The 19397-nt window shown below is 40.5% G+C and overlaps 1 long non-coding RNA gene and 1 other non-coding gene across 2 annotated transcripts; both read left to right on the top strand.

The window, feature by feature from the left end:
• The first annotated feature begins 201 nt into the window (after positions 1 to 201).
• LOC118491748 lies at positions 202 to 308 on the top strand. Its single transcript, XR_004892193.1, has one exon. It is a non-coding gene; the product is annotated as a small nucleolar RNA R71 (small nucleolar RNA).
• A 17482-nt stretch (positions 309 to 17790) lies between these two features.
• LOC118491169 lies at positions 17791 to 18040 on the top strand. The gene is made up of 2 exons (XR_004890682.1): positions 17791 to 17829; positions 17932 to 18040. It is a non-coding gene; the product is annotated as an uncharacterized LOC118491169 (long non-coding RNA).
• The last annotated feature ends 1357 nt before the right edge of the window (positions 18041 to 19397 follow it).

Below are 19397 nucleotides of genomic sequence, written 5' to 3'. Positions count from 1 at the left end.
ACCTTATGGGCGCCCGGGGCAATGGATTTATTGCCTCGGGGGGTGTGCCATTGAAAATTGGTTTGAGAAATTTCCTCAATTTGGTTATATATTTCATGCGGGCGGCGATTACCTAAAAGTCCCCCGGAGATAGAATCAAGTGTCTGCCTTGTGTGTGGCAACAATCCATTATAGAAAGTGGATACTTGTTGCCATATCGCAAGGCCATGATGTGGACACTTGCGTAATAGTTCCTTGAACCTTTCCCAAGTTTCATATAAGGATTCCCCGTCCTCTTGTGAATATATATTAATTTCAGTCATTAATTTAGCCGTTTTAGCGGGAGGGAAATACTTATATAGAAATTTTTGGGCTAGTTCATCCCAGGTGTTTACCGATCCAGCTGGGAGGGCGTTGAGCCAAGCTTTCGCTCGGTCTTTTAGTGAGAAAGGAAACATTCGGAGGCGGATGGCGTCAGTTGATGCTCCATTGATCCGAAAGGTATCACATATTTCTAAGAAATTAGTAATATGTAGATGGGGATCCTCGTCTGCAAGCCCATGAAAGGTTGCGGAGTTTTGGAGCATTTGTATCAAATGCGGCCGAAGTTTGAAGTTATTAGCTTCAACATTCGGAGCATTGATAGCGGCGCCTAGGTTACCTACAGTGGGTCGTAGATAATCCATGAGGGTACGTTGGTCCGCCATTGGAGGTGGATCACCCGAAACTTTCTCTTGGTTTTTAGCTTTTAATCTTTTTCTGAGAAAGCGTTCGGGTTCTTCTAGAGGTTCTTTTATGTCCTTATTAGAACTGGAGCTCATACACTAGGTAGGATTGGCGTCTGGTTCCAAGTCCTGCAATAAAAACAGAAAAGAATGCTGGTCAGAAGGTTCACCACGGCCCGGTGTTCAGCGAACACGGCCCGTGGTCGGAGTTACAATCATTGTTTTCCAGATTGTGACAACTCGAAACCTCGATCCGGACCGTCGAGAGACGAGCCTTTGATTATTATTAGTATTGTCGTTGTTATTGATATTATTATTATTATTATTATTATTATTATTATTATTATTATTATTATTATTATTATTATTGTCATTATCAAATCGCGGCGAGATAAACGAGTTGAACCACTATAATCATTCGCGATTTAAACCGGGCAATTGGGTATGCGGGTCCTCTCACACGAGCCCAAAGCCCAACCCAACTCTCCTAAAACCCTACCCTTTAAATAAACTTAAACCCCACCTCCCTCCTTCTTGCATAAACCCCAAAACCTTATTAGAAACCCAGCTGCACACCTCCTGCCCTCTCTCTAATCTCCGGCGGCCGGAGATATATTCCGGCCAACTTTCCGGCGGTGTTTCATGGCCAACCAAGCAAACCCCTGAAACCCTTCTTCCCTCCTTATACCATTCTACACGCTCACAAAGCACATCTTCCCTTTTTATTTGTCTCATTTCACAGCACCTCCACACCCCTTGCACCTTCATCCGCCTCCGAAGATTTAAGGGAGAGAAAGAGAGCGCAAATGGAACCAGAGATGGCAGCGCCGCCATGGCGACGGTGGTGGCACTTCCGGTCCTGATGAATTTCACCGGTAAGAAAACCCTCTCTGTTTCTCTTCATCTCGGTGACAAGTCAGCCGTGACTGGTTCAGTCGATCGAGGCCCGGGTACTTCTGGTTCGGGACAGCAAGTGGCAGCTAAGGAGGGGGATGACTGGAGCCGACGACGGCGGCGGCTGTCGGAGCTCCGGTCAGTGGGTGTAACAGCGGCAACAATGTTCAAAACCCTCTCGGTCAGTGCTATTCTACTGCTGGTACCCTTATGTTTTCTAACTTGCTTAAGAATGATAAATGCTTGCTTGTGAGATGCATACAGTGATTAGAAGTTATATTTGAAACTGATTAAATTATTTTTCTTTGTGATTTGATGATTTTATATGATAATAAAATGCTAAGATGCTATTTTCGTTAGTTAGGGTCAAACACAAATGTCTGTTGAACGGATTTATCTATTTAAATGGTAACTTTAGGTGGATATTGGGTTTGTCATAGTTAGTCAAGTTTTGTCTGAGATTGTATTGGGATTTGCTTGTATAAACTATTATATGTTGCTATTGGAATGTAAGTGGTGATTTCCATCATGAAACCTACCTGCTAAAGATGATTTCGTAATAGGATTGTTGCCACCCGATTGGCGACTAAGTCAAAATGAATGAGTTTTATTGAATAATGATTGAAGATGAGTCTAGGAATATTCATGAGATTGATGATATAGCTATAGGGTCATAATGTCGAGAATGAGTTTGGATGTGAGAACCATACATGATGACCAGTTTGAATATGTGATGAATATTTGAATATACTTGTTTGATCTGTTTTGATGACAATTTAGACAAGAAAACATGTTGGTGGAATATTAGTGGATAGTACATAATTGTTTCATAAAAATGCATTTCTATTGGTTCGTACAAGGTGACAGGTTCTAGAAGGTCTTCATGTGCACGTAATCACGGTTGCGAGTCGGAACCTTTGGTTGCGACTCGAGACCACAGCAGGATTTGTCGAGACCTCCCGGTTGCGAGTCGTAATCAACGCGTATCGAGTCCGGTTGCGAGTCGGAACTGCTGGTTGCGAGTCGTAATCTCCGGTTGCGACTCGTAATCAAAACGTGACGAACCGAGACCTCGGTTGCGAGTCGCAACCTTGGTTGCGAGTCACCCTGGTCTCGACTGGGCTGTTATTGGGCCAAAGAACTTGTTGGATTATTTGCTAACTGGACTGCTTGTGTATCTGTTACTGTTTAGGCCCAATAACCCCACTGTTTGTATGTTGGACCTTCTGTTGACTGGACTGCATGTATACCTGTTACTGTAGTTGTTTGCATTTATGTTAAGTGTGTTTTATACGTGTTTATTTGTGCCCAACTTGACCCATATTTGGTAACCATGTTAGGACGTGGTGACCAACATACTTAACCAAGTAACGTATCATACCGAGCAACCCAAGGTGAGTTCACAACTTAAAAGCATGCGTCCCGGTGGTTTGGGACACGAGACTAAAACAACCCTATCCCCTTGTAAAGGGGATACCGTCTACACTCCTTCCCTAGTTATTGGGAAACAACTTACTTTATCTTCCCTTGTATTGGGAAACCTTTTTAGTTAATTACTGTTTATACGGATTGCAACTAACGGCACTAAACGCAACTCTATCACTCAAGTCCCTACTACATAATACCGATTAGTCGCCGGTGCCAGGCGAACGGGTTATTAGTTGATAGCGCTATTTAGGTCTTACCAGCCTCACACCGTGCCATGGTATGGGATCGGTCGTGAACTAATGTACTCAGGCATCCGTCAATGCTGATAGAACATTGACATCGGGGCATCCTGCGGAAACGCATTCGGTTACCTAGTGTTCGGTATTGGAAAAACAGTTTAGTCGCTAACTTTTGGGGTAGCTCCCCATGACATGTATAAACGGATAAATTAACTGGTGAAACAAGTTTTTGGTAATTAAAACTGGACAACTAGTGAACTCACTCAGCATTATTGTTGACCCCTTTACTGCATGCTTTGCAGGTGGCCAGTGACTGGAGCAGCTACTTGGGATGTGTAGTGGTCGTCTGCCCGTGTGTTGGGCATTTATTATGCTTACTTTATGAACATTGTTTAAAACTGTTAATTATGCTTCCGCTACATTTACTCTGAACTTAAAACTTTGATCACTGAACTTGATAATTGCTAATCTCATGGTTAGTAAGTGTTACTTTTGTTATCAACTTAATTAGTCAGTATAATTGGTGGCTGGATCCTGGTCAGTCACGCCCTCGAAGCGGGTGTTATCCGCAGGTGGATTTTGGGGGTGTGACAGATTGGTATCAGAGCCATTGGTTATAGTGAACTTGGTTTTAAAAAGGGGAAAATCTTTTTGAGAAAAACCAGACTATAACCCGTGACTCGCGACGACACTACACTCCAAGTGCAAGGCTCGACACTTTTGACTCATAGCTCGGACCAGTGTTTACTTGTTTGCTTTATGTTTCCTGTTTAACTATACATACTAGTGTGCCTAATTAGATAGATACACCTCTCTCTTCTATCTCATTCTCGCTACATTACGACATCACACTCATACTGTGTTTTCTGTGAATTTATCGTTTTGATAACCTCTGTTTGGCACTCGAGTTTGGGGAACCATTTGACACGAGTTAGGAGGAGCTGAGATGAGCATGCAAATCACAATATTATTGTGGGTGCACACATAATAATAATGTGGGGTGCATGCGAGTCCCAGTGAGGCTTAACAAGTGAAAAAGGGGTTCCGTTTCGTTATTTGTATGATGAGAGACACAACAGTCCATAGGAGCCGTAGCAATGATTGTCTCCTGCTCGAACACGATCTTTTCACTTCTCACTGCACCCTTTCGAATCTCGAGGCTATCGAGTATCACCTGAACACCCATATGAACGCCTAGCGAACTGTGTAGAACATTAGGTGCTTGTACGAACATCCCCGGGTTGGATGTTGAAACGACAATGATTGGTCTATATCCTTCTCACCTTTCTTCGCTTGCTGGAACTTAACGTGTTGACGTCTTAAATCCCGAAGTGCGATCACTTCTGCAACACTATCTCAACATACCATGTATTACTCAGCCAACTTGCAAGAACGGTGGACAAGAGGGTAAACGTAGTACCCTACTGGCTTCAGCATTTGAACGACCCTAGTCACCGACAACGAACATCAGCGAATTGACTCCAATCAAATCCTTAACCCTAGTCAGCGGCTCATGGGAGCCAGCCCTTGCGAATCAATCAGGACATAAGCGATGACAATTGATCATGGTGCGGAAATGCGTAACGGCCAGCTCAATAAGTACACCTTGGGACGAAACGACGCGGTGAACGGTTACTCGATATACTTACCTAAGAGAGGCCTGCTACGAAACACATAGAGAAGTTACCAGAACGAATCGACAAAGGGGAGCCACCCCTACATCATGGGATGTTAGAAAGGGAAACAGCGTCATTCGCATCCTTTTTACTTGCATATTTCTTTTCCCGCCTTAAGTAGTGGGACTTGTCCTCTCACCCGACTGCTCACCTGGATTCTTGAAACTTGCTGGTAAGTCTGCACCTTTCGAGTTTATGTTTACACGTCTCCAACACGTAAAACCTGGGTGGTGTGTGCTTCTCTTTGTGGTGCCAGCAATCGCATTACCTCTCCATCGACCACGAAGTTATTTCCTCCTAATTTCTCGTTACATGGTTAATCCTTGCTCATATCTTAGCACGCCCTAAGACCCAGCAAGTTGATATCCTTCCTACGAACCGGTGTATTTGAAGACGTGGCTAGACAAGGATACGAGCCAGTCAACCCACCGACGAGTACGGTGACCTTGATGCTTACCTTATCCTTCATTTGCCATAACCGTTATTCTTTGACGACTTTTCTAATCCTACGAATCCTTTCACTAGCTTCCGTACGAATCAATGTTTATTGCTTAAGACGGTATCCTCACTTCCATCGTTTCTTAATCACGGCATCCACGTTTCTTCATATGGAAACCTTGACCTGATTTCTCTCCAGAATTATGAATTCAGCAAGATAGACCGTTAGTCGACAAACCTCATAAACTCTGAAATATGGCAACATCTACCTCAATCATGCCTTTTCGAAGGTCTGTTTCCGCAGTCTCACATCAACCCCCCCCCGACTATGCAAGCACTACTTCAGGCTCAATTGCATGACTTAGACTAATCCGCTCGAAACTTGTTTCCCTACCGATCTGAGAAATCATATCCTGCTAGACGTCTTTGTAGACGTTAAGACCTACAGACCCGTGTGATGGTCATTCCTCTCTAGCCGCTTCATATTGTGCTAATCACATTGACGTAACGCCCCATATCGGCAAGCGACATTCTCTAACTATATACAACTTGTATACGACCAGCTACCTCATTGGCGTTAGATAAATCCTTATTGCCGATCCCAAAGCCTTCATGTTTTGTCTCAAGTTGAAGGCGGCAGTTATGACTACCCCTCTTGCATTATCTCCCTACTCGTGATATTGTTCACAGATTCCATGATCCTTATCCTACTCTCCTCTGCACAAATCCTCGTTTGGGCGGACTATTTCCCACGAATATTACTTGTTGGAGAGACAAGCCAAGGATACCCCGGGGGTAACGGGTATCGCAAGCACTGTTCTTTGAACTCGATACGATCAACACCTAGTTTCGACGCTCGAATTTATTCCATCCTACGATTGTTCCTTTCAGCGACGACTGAACCTATTCCGAAAACTAGTGGGAATCCGGATGACACCTACGCTCTACCCTGGGATTCTACAAAAACCGTATGTGTTAAGTTTTCAACGCGCAACGTTTTAACGTCACAAAAGCCCGCTTTTCTCGACCATACGCGAAACCCCTCACGATTTTGACTCGAAAGGGGTATCACCTAACATTAGGAAGGCGCACAATAATCCACAACTCCAGCAATTGAAAGATGTTCTATGAGGTGCTTCTATCTTACCTTATCCTATCCAAGGCATTGGTGAAATGTCTGCTTGTATCGTCGCGCAACCAAAGAAACCGATAAGTTTTCGAACCTACAACCACCTACTTAATAGAAGTAGCTGTGGGGGCATGGAGTGCCAACTTCTATCACTTTTGATTGAAACCTACGTTCTGTACCCAATTCGTCTCGGACTGAATACAAAAACCTTTGGCTTACAGTTAGACATGAGCACCGTGTATCGCCCACAAACTGGTGGTCGGGCCGAACGCCCCATCCAAACATTCAAGGGCATGTTGAGAACATGTGTATTGACCTTAGATACGAGTGACACCTCCTTTATGTAGAAATCTCTTCTAACAACTGCTACCGCACTAGCATTCAGACAACACAATTGGAGGCATTGCACGAACGCAGATGCCGGTCACCCCTATGTTGGGCGGAAGCCAAACTTCCGGCCCGAAACTTGCACTTGACACAACGGGTAGGATTGCCCAGGACAGACAACGCATGGCGGCAGCTCAAAAACCGTCAGAAAGGCTACGCGGATAAGCGTAGGAAACCTCTAGGATTCCTAGTCGGAGACTGGGTTCTACTTAAAGTTTCACCCTGGAAGGGTGTGGTATGTTTTGACTAACTAAACGAACTTAATCCGCAATATGTTGGACCATTCGAAATTACCAGGAGGATCGGTAAGGTAGCTTTACAGACTGAACCTGCCTGAAGAGCTGAGTGCAGTACACAACGTCTTTCACGTGCATAATCTGCAGAAATGCCTGTCAGACGAAACATTAGTTGTTCTTTTTGTAGAAACTTGTGATCAGCAACAAACTACGCTTCGCTAAGGAACCGGTTGAGATCAAGGATCAAGAAATCAACACCCTCGAGCGTAGTGTAACCAACAGACCGAGTTCGTTGGAACTCACGCGGTGGCCCAGAGTTTACCTGGGAACGGGAAAACCAGATGATGCGCAGGTATCCCCAGTTGTTTGCAAACGTTACTTCCAGCACTGAGGCTACAGCTGAATTTTGGAAAGAAAATTCAAACCAACAGGGGGTGATGTGACACCCCACGAAAACGTTTAAACACACTAGCTTGTCAGTGGCTGTGCGCTAAATTTCGGGACGAAATTTCTGAAACTTGGGGATAATGTGACACTTCGGGTTTTCCGGTACATTACTTGGATGTTACAATTAAATTTGTGAAATTTTATACTATGTGAAATACGTACAAACTCTGTGGATCTTGTGCTACGTGACTGTTACGTGCTGTTTACGTGCTATGTGACCTTATGCACTATGTGTCTTATATGTTCGTTTTGTGGACCTTCGTGAAACTGCTTGTATCTGCGTATAGTAATGGAATCTATATATACATATGGAGTGCATCGTGTGACCTTTGCTTAAATTTCGAGGACGAAATTCCAGTAACATGGGGAGAATGTGACAACTCGAAACCTCGATCCGGACCGTCGAGAGACGAGCCTTTGATTATTATTAGTATTGTCGTTGTTATTGATATTATTATTATTATTATTATTATTATTATTATTATTATTATTATTATTATTATTATTATTATTATTATTATTATTATTATTATTATTATTATTATTGTCATTATCAAATCGCGGCGAGATAAACGAGTTGAACCACTATAATCATTCGCGATTTAAACCGGGCAATTGGGTATGCGGGTCCTCTCACACGAGCCCAAAGCCCAACCCAACTCTCCTAAAACCCTACCCTTTAAATAAACTTAAACCCCACCTCCCTCCTTCTTGCATAAACCCCAAAACCTTATTAGAAACCCAGCTGCACACCTCCTGCCCTCTCTCTAATCTCCGGCGGCCGGAGATATATTCCGGCCAACTTTCCGGCGGTGTTTCATGGCCAACCAAGCAAACCCCTGAAACCCTTCTTCCCTCCTTATACCATTCTACACGCTCACAAAGCACATCTTCCCTTTTTATTTGTCTCATTTCACAGCACCTCCACACCCCTTGCACCTTCATCCGCCTCCGAAGATTTAAGGGAGAGAAAGAGAGCGCAAATGGAACCAGAGATGGCAGCGCCGCCATGGCGACGGTGGTGGCACTTCCGGTCCTGATGAATTTCACCGGTAAGAAAACCCTCTCTGTTTCTCTTCATCTCGGTGACAAGTCAGCCGTGACTGGTTCAGTCGATCGAGGCCCGGGTACTTCTGGTTCGGGACAGCAAGTGGCAGCTAAGGAGGGGGATGACTGGAGCCGACGACGGCGGCGGCTGTCGGAGCTCCGGTCAGTGGGTGTAACAGCGGCAACAATGTTCAAAACCCTCTCGGTCAGTGCTATTCTACTGCTGGTACCCTTATGTTTTCTAACTTGCTTAAGAATGATAAATGCTTGCTTGTGAGATGCATACAGTGATTAGAAGTTATATTTGAAACTGATTAAATTATTTTTCTTTGTGATTTGATGATTTTATATGATAATAAAATGCTAAGATGCTATTTTCGTTAGTTAGGGTCAAACACAAATGTCTGTTGAACGGATTTATCTATTTAAATGGTAACTTTAGGTGGATATTGGGTTTGTCATAGTTAGTCAAGTTTTGTCTGAGATTGTATTGGGATTTGCTTGTATAAACTATTATATGTTGCTATTGGAATGTAAGTGGTGATTTCCATCATGAAACCTACCTGCTAAAGATGATTTCGTAATAGGATTGTTGCCACCCGATTGGCGACTAAGTCAAAATGAATGAGTTTTATTGAATAATGATTGAAGATGAGTCTAGGAATATTCATGAGATTGATGATATAGCTATAGGGTCATAATGTCGAGAATGAGTTTGGATGTGAGAACCATACATGATGACCAGTTTGAATATGTGATGAATATTTGAATATACTTGTTTGATCTGTTTTGATGACAATTTAGACAAGAAAACATGTTGGTGGAATATTAGTGGATAGTACATAATTGTTTCATAAAAATGCATTTCTATTGGTTCGTACAAGGTGACAGGTTCTAGAAGGTCTTCATGTGCACGTAATCACGGTTGCGAGTCGGAACCTTTGGTTGCGACTCGAGACCACAGCAGGATTTGTCGAGACCTCCCGGTTGCGAGTCGTAATCAACGCGTATCGAGTCCGGTTGCGAGTCGGAACTGCTGGTTGCGAGTCGTAATCTCCGGTTGCGACTCGTAATCAAAACGTGACGAACCGAGACCTCGGTTGCGAGTCGCAACCTTGGTTGCGAGTCACCCTGGTCTCGACTGGGCTGTTATTGGGCCAAAGAACTTGTTGGATTATTTGCTAACTGGACTGCTTGTGTATCTGTTACTGTTTAGGCCCAATAACCCCACTGTTTGTATGTTGGACCTTCTGTTGACTGGACTGCATGTATACCTGTTACTGTAGTTGTTTGCATTTATGTTAAGTGTGTTTTATACGTGTTTATTTGTGCCCAACTTGACCCATATTTGGTAACCATGTTAGGACGTGGTGACCAACATACTTAACCAAGTAACGTATCATACCGAGCAACCCAAGGTGAGTTCACAACTTAAAAGCATGCGTCCCGGTGGTTTGGGACACGAGACTAAAACAACCCTATCCCCTTGTAAAGGGGATACCGTCTACACTCCTTCCCTAGTTATTGGGAAACAACTTACTTTATCTTCCCTTGTATTGGGAAACCTTTTTAGTTAATTACTGTTTATACGGATTGCAACTAACGGCACTAAACGCAACTCTATCACTCAAGTCCCTACTACATAATACCGATTAGTCGCCGGTGCCAGGCGAACGGGTTATTAGTTGATAGCGCTATTTAGGTCTTACCAGCCTCACACCGTGCCATGGTATGGGATCGGTCGTGAACTAATGTACTCAGGCATCCGTCAATGCTGATAGAACATTGACATCGGGGCATCCTGCGGAAACGCATTCGGTTACCTAGTGTTCGGTATTGGAAAAACAGTTTAGTCGCTAACTTTTGGGGTAGCTCCCCATGACATGTATAAACGGATAAATTAACTGGTGAAACAAGTTTTTGGTAATTAAAACTGGACAACTAGTGAACTCACTCAGCATTATTGTTGACCCCTTTACTGCATGCTTTGCAGGTGGCCAGTGACTGGAGCAGCTACTTGGGATGTGTAGTGGTCGTCTGCCCGTGTGTTGGGCATTTATTATGCTTACTTTATGAACATTGTTTAAAACTGTTAATTATGTTTCCGCTACATTTACTCTGAACTTAAAACTTTGATCACTGAACTTGATAATTGCTAATCTCATGGTTAGTAAGTGTTACTTTTGTTATCAACTTAATTAGTCAGTATAATTGGTGGCTGGATCCTGGTCAGTCACGCCCTCGAAGCGGGTGTTATCCGCAGGTGGATTTTGGGGGTGTGACACAGATCCCAGTTACTGGAAAGTTGGACACGACCCCGTGTTGCACCGACATGGCCCTGTGGTCAGCCTTCTGTAACTTGGAAAACTAAAAACTGCCAGTAACGATGCTGGGCACGGCCCGTGTCCGACCAGGCACGACCCGTGTCCGACCAGGCACGGCCCGTGCTGAGCTCTGCAGAAGCTGAAAATCTAAAAAATCCTAAAAAAAAATTAAAAAGAAAAATAAAAATATGATTAGGTTGTTGATTCCTAACTTTCTTAAAATCCTTGTGTCCCCGGCAACGGCGCCAAAAACTTGATGTGCGTGAAGTGTGATATATTTTTTATGTATATTTTTAAGCCCGTTTTACACTTTTAGCCAAGTTTTAAATTTATAAAACACGATATTTACTAACACTAAACACACATATGGGCAAGTGCACCCATCGTGGACGTAGTATAGTGTTGGTAAGATACCAAGGTCGTCCAAGGACACAAGAGCTTTTAGTACCGGTTTATCCTCAACGTCTAATCAAATCAAAAAGGTTAGAAAAGGTTTTTAAACTAGAAAAATAAAAACTAACTAAATGCTGAAAAATAAAAATAAAATAAAAACAGATAGACAAGATGAATCACTTGGATCCGACTCGTGTATTAGTATAACCTTTGATTATTTTCGCACTTTTGCACTTGTTTAAGAGATTATCTTAGTTATTGTAGTAGGCCCCTCTTTTGGAGGCGACGTTACCCTCAACCCAGTAGTTTGAGTCAGCAAGGATACAATCCTAAAGGGTTGGATTATTGGAAGATAATGAATTAAGTTATTAATGCAAATTATGGTAGGCCCCGCTTTTGGCGGTGACGTTACCCTCGGCTAAGTAGTCTGAGTCAGCAGGGATACAGTCCTAAATAGCCGGGTTATAGTATTAATAGTAGTTAACTTATGAGGGGGTCAAAGAGTTTGGATCCCCACCATCCAATACCTATGGGCATTGAAGGAGATCCTACTAAATTTGACCCAGGTCCCTTGCAGGACCTCTAAACGCTGAACAAGGGCAATACCCTTACCAAACCGTTCCCTTAACCCCCGACCAGGTAGCCAACATACCTCCATATAGACCGTGGAGATATGAATGGTGAAAATCTTTTATTTTATATAGACAGTAAAATAATGCCAAGACACCACGGACAAACGATAAGGAAAGATCACCTTCAACATAAGTAACTAGTTATTAAAGTCATTAATACAAAACCAAATAAAAAGTGCAAAAGATTAAAAATAAAAAGTATTATACTAAACACTTGTCTTCACCAAGTGATGTAAGAGACTTAGGCAAACATGGCCTTGATTGTCAAGAACTCTTACTATCAATCTTGGATCCCGAGACGACTCACACACTCTACGATGGACAATGGATGATGGTGGTGGATGATGGTGTTATGGTGGTGGTGGGTGGTGGATGAAGTGTGAGAGAGGTGGTGTGCCAAGGGATGAGTTGGAATGAAACCAAGCACTCCTGTCTATAGGCTGAACAGAAGGCTGGGCACGGCCTCGTGTCCGCTGGACACGCCCCTGTGCCCGTCTGACACTCTCTCTTCATTAATTGTAATTCGCAATTACAATTAATGCGCCTGCTGTACTTTCGCCACGCCCCCGTGCTCACTGGACACGGCCCCGTGGTGGGCAATAGAAGCTTCTACAGGTTTGTCTTTTCTGCTGCTTCTTGGGCACGGCCCCGTGCTGGCTGAGCACGGGGCGTGTTCAGTCTTCTGTTTTCTCTTCTTTGCTTGGGAGGATGCCGTTGAGGGTTCGGGCAATCTACTTTTGTTCCTTTTCTTGTATTTATGCAAGAATTAGCTGTCTCTTTGCTTCTTTTGTGTATTTGAGCTCATTTCATCCTGAAAATACAAAAGGAAGACAAAAACACTCTTTTTCCAACATTAGTACTTAAAAAGGGTTAGTTTTATGCCTCATTTGATGTAATTTATATGTTGCATTTTATACACATCAGAAACATCATGTATAGAATCAATAGGTGCAACTACAGCCTGCAAATTACATATAACATTTATTAGATTAACAATATAGTAATTAAATATATAAAGAAGCAGCCAAATGTGTACTTACCTCCTCGACATCTACATCAGCAAAATTCTTTTCAACACCGTTTTTACCAAAACTTCTTAAATAGAAATAATTACCAAAAAATTTTGTAAATACCAAACAATAACCGGCCTCCAATTGAAACTGACTAACAATTACATCAATACCAATGGTAAAACCAACTTTACCATCAACCGTTTCAATCTTAATGTGAAACGTTTTGTTGCCTATATATATAGTTGAAATTAAATCATTTGATGTATAATCATAGCACTTGGGCAGGATACAATCAGGAATGACCTGTAGGAATGAAAACAAAAATAATAAAAAGGTTAGTTTTCTAATCAGTTCAGAAAACGTAAATATATTAAGAAAAATAAACAGAAAGTAAAAAATAATCTTACACTAAAGTGAGATGTTGTAGACACCAGAGATGTCCAGAAAGAGCTGCGACTCACACCATCAACGAAATATATTAATTTGAATGAAGTACAATCTACAGGATTGAAGATTACCAAACATCCTTTTTTTAGTCGTAAATGTATGACAACATTTGACCAACCATGGAAAAGGAAAAGCTTTCATTTTGCTCGCTTAAACAAACAATAAGTGTTCGGCCATCAACAGTTTGTAGCAGAACATTTGTAGGCGCTTTATCCGTACCCCACAATTTACACGCGGCGTCAGATGGAATCGCTTTATAAAGCAAACAATCCAAAATGAATTATAATTATAATAATTAAAATGTATAAACAATACAATAATAATAAATTGCCTTTCATGATAACAAAAAAAGACTGTATAATTCATGTAAGAATTTCTCAATTACCAGAAGAACTTCGCCCGCTTGAGTCATATGCCTACAGAAGGAAGGATCTCTGATGCTGCTTCAAAAAAGAAGATATTAATAAACCATATCATGTTAATGTTATTGTTCAAAACAAATGATAACATTAAAAACGAATACATATTCTACAAATCAAACTACATAACTTATACCAAATTTGAAAAATCTCAGAAAGACGTTAAACATAAAGAATGTAAAGATAATGAATACAAACACGTATATCACATAACATACATAATAACAACATAACATCATATATAAGAAAATAATAAAAAATAAAAAAAAAACAAAACATAAAAACAATAACATCAAGATGTTATTAACAGGAAATCTAATAAACAAATCCTAAAAATTAAGATAACAAATAAAGAATCTAAAAAGTAAAGCTAAAGAATTTAACAAAATAACAAACATCTCAGTAAGACGGGAAGCATAAACAATAAGCAGACAACAAATATAAAGACATATTACATAAAGATATCAAAACAGACGATAATCGAATAAAGTTTACAAAAACATACCAAAACAGATCTTATACAATAAAAAAAAAAAACAATAAGATGAAGATGTTATAATAAACAGATTAAATAGAAAAATATAATAAACAAATCATAACAATCCAAAAAATTAACATAATTAACAAAATTTTGTAAAGAATCTACATATTAACCAAAGAAATTCAAAGATATAATAAATAATCTAATGAAGAAGAAAAACAAAAAAATACCTTGATTAAGTTTCAGTCATATTGAAAACCTACAAACACAGGTTACATAAACACACCAAATCATATTATATATTATAAAATATCAAAATAAGAACAAAACAACAGTGTGATGGAAATGTTATAAACATAAAATCTATTAAAAAAAGTCAATAAACTACAAAGTTGTGACAACTCGAGTTTCCAAGATTTATTATTCGCATTTATTACACGTTGACTGTTTAGTTGTTTGATTGGTTTGACTTGTAACTATATACGTTGTGTTAGAATGAAACGTAATGTGATTGTTGCATGTATGTGATTGATGTTATAACATGAGACTTGTTAGAAAACTTAAACTGTTTAATACATGAAACAACCCGACGAAACAGAAGTCTGTTTCGTCACTCCTATCTTGACGAAACACAAGTGGCTTCGCTATAAACCATAACGACGAAACAGAGATTGATTCGTCACAAGTCTCCCGACGAAACAGATGTGTTTCCCCGGCCCAGTGATTCGTCGAGGCCCAGTAACGGCCCAATACGTTACACCGGATATTTAACCAGTTCTACGGATTATTTGTCACAACTTTGGCAAACCAGAAACCCTAAGAGCTTTCTCCACTGTGCGGCGGCAACAACCATCGTTCACCATCATCTCTATCTCTCGAATCCTTGTTTGTTCACCTCGAATCGGTTAGTGTAAACCCTACTATATGTGTACTTGTTAATTGGTGCCTTTGTGTGTTTAGGCTAGGGTTTGTAAACTGTGACAACCCGCATAATTACAGGTGTTGTACAAATTAATTAACTCTAATTATGTGCTTAATGACTGTGCTTGATTAAAACTGACACCTTAAACTGCTTACTGATTTATGTTATATACATACATGTGCATCCTTTACATACAGTCACTCCATTTATTTCATACAGACTCTTAGTGACAAACCTGATGCACAAAGCACAGTTAGCACAGTGAGCGGGTAACTTAGACACATGCTGACAATGCCAGCACATAGACAGACACTATTTTAGGCCAGTATGGGCCAGGGATAAAACACTACACTAGTATGGAGTGTAGGGAAGTGAGGACCATAAGACTATGTCACTAGGTGATAGTTTGAGTGCCGGAAAGTGCCTAAAACGCAATTTAATTACAGAATTCGGCATTTTTAGTAACAATTCAGCTTTTAACACACTCATATTATACAGAGTATTGACTAAATGGTCCTGGACACTTTCCTAAGTGTTGGAATTAATTTCGTTACAAAAAGACGCACAAAAGACGCTATACGGGACAATTAAACGCTTTAACGGAACGATGCCAAACCGAACAGCCAGACATTACCCGAGACACGAAAATATTGTCAGAAATATTATTTTATCATTTTAAATTATTTATGGTCACAACAATCCCTATACACTATGTAAATATGTCATACACTTACTACTTTAGAAAATACCCTAAACCTTCCAAATAATCACCTACTTATAATAAAAACTTACACTTAACCCCCCCCCTTCTCAAATTTTCGGCCCACATATGGGACCCACCCATAATCATCACTAAATCCCGATGAAATATTCCTTTTTAATGTGATTGGACCTCCTTATGTGTTGATCTTGCCAAGAAATATCCATGATGACACTAGGTTGGGCTAGGAGATTCATCTCATCATTTCATCTTCTCTACAAGTTCACTCCACCATTTTATCACTCTCTCTCCCTCCCTCTTGGCTGCCCATATCCGCCACCACCACCATCACACCAACACTCACTCATTTGATTCACTATTAAGTCCAAAACAAGTGTTAGAAGGAGTCTTGTGAAGCTTGGAGCTTGGGATCTTGAAGAAACATCACCCCTTGCATTCTCACGCCATTTTCATCATCATTTTCTGTTCACAAGTTCATCCCTAGCCCTTGTGCTAGTTGTAAGTCTTCGATTTAACTCTTGAATCACTTCTACGTCGATTGTTCGAAACATTGTTGTTTGAAGCTTAAAATAGGAACACAAAGAGAAAGTGAACAACGAACCTAAACACAAACTTATATAATGATAAAATCTGGTTGGATTATGTTGGCATAAGTATGCATGTTGTTTGATCATTAATTTCTCGATAAACCCGTTGTTAGAACAATCGTTTATGCGTTTTTAGTCACTTCTACAATGTAAACAGCTTGCTGAGTTGAATTTCCAGCCAACTTCAACAGGCTGTAATGGGACCATTTTTAATCAAAAAACTGATTTTCTGAAGCCTAAAATGTGCATTTTGGAATAACTAAACAAATGGCACTGGAATCGTAATTTTTCGAGGTCGTTTGCTATTTTTAAAGGGCTGTTTTTGGACAGCAGCTCAAGCTGCATTTTTACGGCAGAAAAAGTGTGTTGTTTTCGAAGGCATAACCTGAAACCTGAGTGAAACCGACTCATGGAATTTTTACAGTAGATGGACACCATTGTCAGGACGACCCTCCAACTAGAATTTCGTCAATCAGACTTACCGATAATTTTTAGTGAATTATTCCGTAAACTGCAATCAGAAAGTAACAAATCTGATTGCAGTCGGGTAAATAAATTTCTATAAAACATTGGTAACGAACTGGACCCTGATATTTTTACACAATAAAATTTGGGTCGTATGAGTCGTTCTGTAAAAATTTGGGAATTTTTGGAAAAGGTTAACTATTTTATAAAAATCCTCGAAAACAGTCCAGTTTCGAGTAATAAAGCTGAAATAAAGTATGTAACGTTTTGTATGTCTATATGTCGGTTTGGTTATTGAAAATGAACTATTGGATTTATGTAAAAGAAAATGATATGCTAATTAAGCATGGACACCTCTATTTACAAAGGAGACTCTGCCGAAATTTTCCGAGAATCCTAACACTTAGTAAATATTTTCGGGACAAGCGTTACTAGTATATTCTGGACTATGTTTTTCAAGCATAAAACTCGCCATAATTTTTATAACGAAAAACGGAATATCGGGGGTTGGTTTTATACAGGAATATGGTTAAATATGTATTCTCTAAAATGGGACTTAAAGATATAATCTCAATATGAACAGACGCATGTAAAATATCCCATCCTTGGGAAGGAAATACGAATACACAAGCATGAGAAGTATTATTACTAAAATATAAAGGACACTTTAAAACATAACTCAAAGGCACTAATCAATACTAAGTCAAGGCACGACGCGTTCGTCTAATAGACATTAGACCATTGTAGGTAGTCGTGTTTGCTGAAGAGATTTGGGTTACGAGTACCGAAGACGCAATACTGTGAGTTCATGTCCCCCTTTTCTCTTTAACTGTTTTCAGTTTTATACTTCGGGGGTGAAATACATGTTACAGATTTTTACAGACATTTACAGATTTTTACAGACAATTACAGACACTTTTATACATGGTTTGATTAGCTAAGGAATTTACTGTTAGATCACGTGAATGGATAGGCTATTATCGTAAGACCATTAATCCTTGTATAAGGACCGAGAGGCATGAGTGATAGATCTATTGGGTGTTGCGAGCCCCACACATGGGCCAGCGTGTGGCTGCATGTGGTGACTATGTCGTTCCGCCGGAAGGACCGGTATGAAGTACGCGTTACAGGTTTGAGTGCTTCCTAGGCCATATCACTTATTAATGTATTAGCTACACATTAATTGATCTGTTTTTCCTTATTGCTACATACCAAGGACATACATTTATACAGACATATTTCACAATCTATACAGACACACATTAACGATTTATACAGACTCACATACACATGAACTCGCTCAACCTTTGTTGATGTTTTCCAAACTACATGTATTTCAGGAAATTAAGAATGGATCTGGCGGGCGTTGGAATTTCAAGTCATGTTAAGTATAAAGATGTCATCCATGGTTTTTGGGTTTGGCCAGTGTGTCTTAATCCTGGACGAGACACATCTTCCAAACTTGGATTACAACTATTATCTTTGTCGAGTCCTTAGCAAACATTTACACAATTCATCTGGTTTGTAAAACTTAAATTTTGAAGTCTACGTTTTAGACAATGTTGTTATGTTTTAAACTCATTTTATGGATGACAAATCCTTGGTATTATCATATAGATTGTTTGATATGGTTGAATGCAATGATAACAAGTAAGTCACCCCATAATCATGCTTCCGCAAAAGTCAGGGTGTGACAGCTTGGTATCAGAGCTTCGATCGTAGCGAACTAGGATTCATTCTCGAGTCTAGACTACAATCAATAGGGCTCTCACGAAAACGCTTTTACAAACATGTTTTCATTGCATACACAAAACGCCCAGATCCAGGGAACAAACATTTTTACAAACAAAGGGCACAAATACACATTCCAAAATATATGTTTATAATTCAGTCTTAGAGACTGAGGGATTCAATCTTAGAGATTGAGGGAGGTTCAGCCTTAGAGGCTGGGGAGGTTCAGTCTTAGAGACCGAGGGGTTCAATCTTAGGGATTGGGGAAGTTCAGTCTTAGAGGCTCGGGAAAAATTTAGTCTTAGAGACTGGGAGGTTTGGTCTTAGAGACCAGGGATTTAGTCTTAGAAACTGGGAGGTTGGTCTTAGAGACCAGGGATTTAGTCTTAGAGACTGGGAGGTTTGGTCTTAGAGACCAGGGATTTAGTCTTAGAAACTGGGAGGTTGGTCTTAGAGACCAGGGATTTAGTCTTAGAGACTGGGAGGTTGGTCTTAGAGACCAGGGATTTAGTCTTAGAGACTGGGAGGTGGATCTTAGAGACCAGGGAGTTAGTCTGAGAGGCTAGGGAGTTAGTCTGAGAGACTGGGTGGGATAGCCTGGGAAGACTAGAACGAATATGTGGATACATGATTACGT

The sequence above is a fragment of the Helianthus annuus genome, chromosome 4, assembly GCF_002127325.2.
Source record: "Helianthus annuus cultivar XRQ/B chromosome 4, HanXRQr2.0-SUNRISE, whole genome shotgun sequence".
NCBI classification, from domain to species: domain Eukaryota; kingdom Viridiplantae; phylum Streptophyta; class Magnoliopsida; order Asterales; family Asteraceae; genus Helianthus; species Helianthus annuus.
The sequence above is the reverse complement of the archived record's forward strand: the minus strand, read 5'-3'. Positions and strand labels throughout refer to the sequence as shown.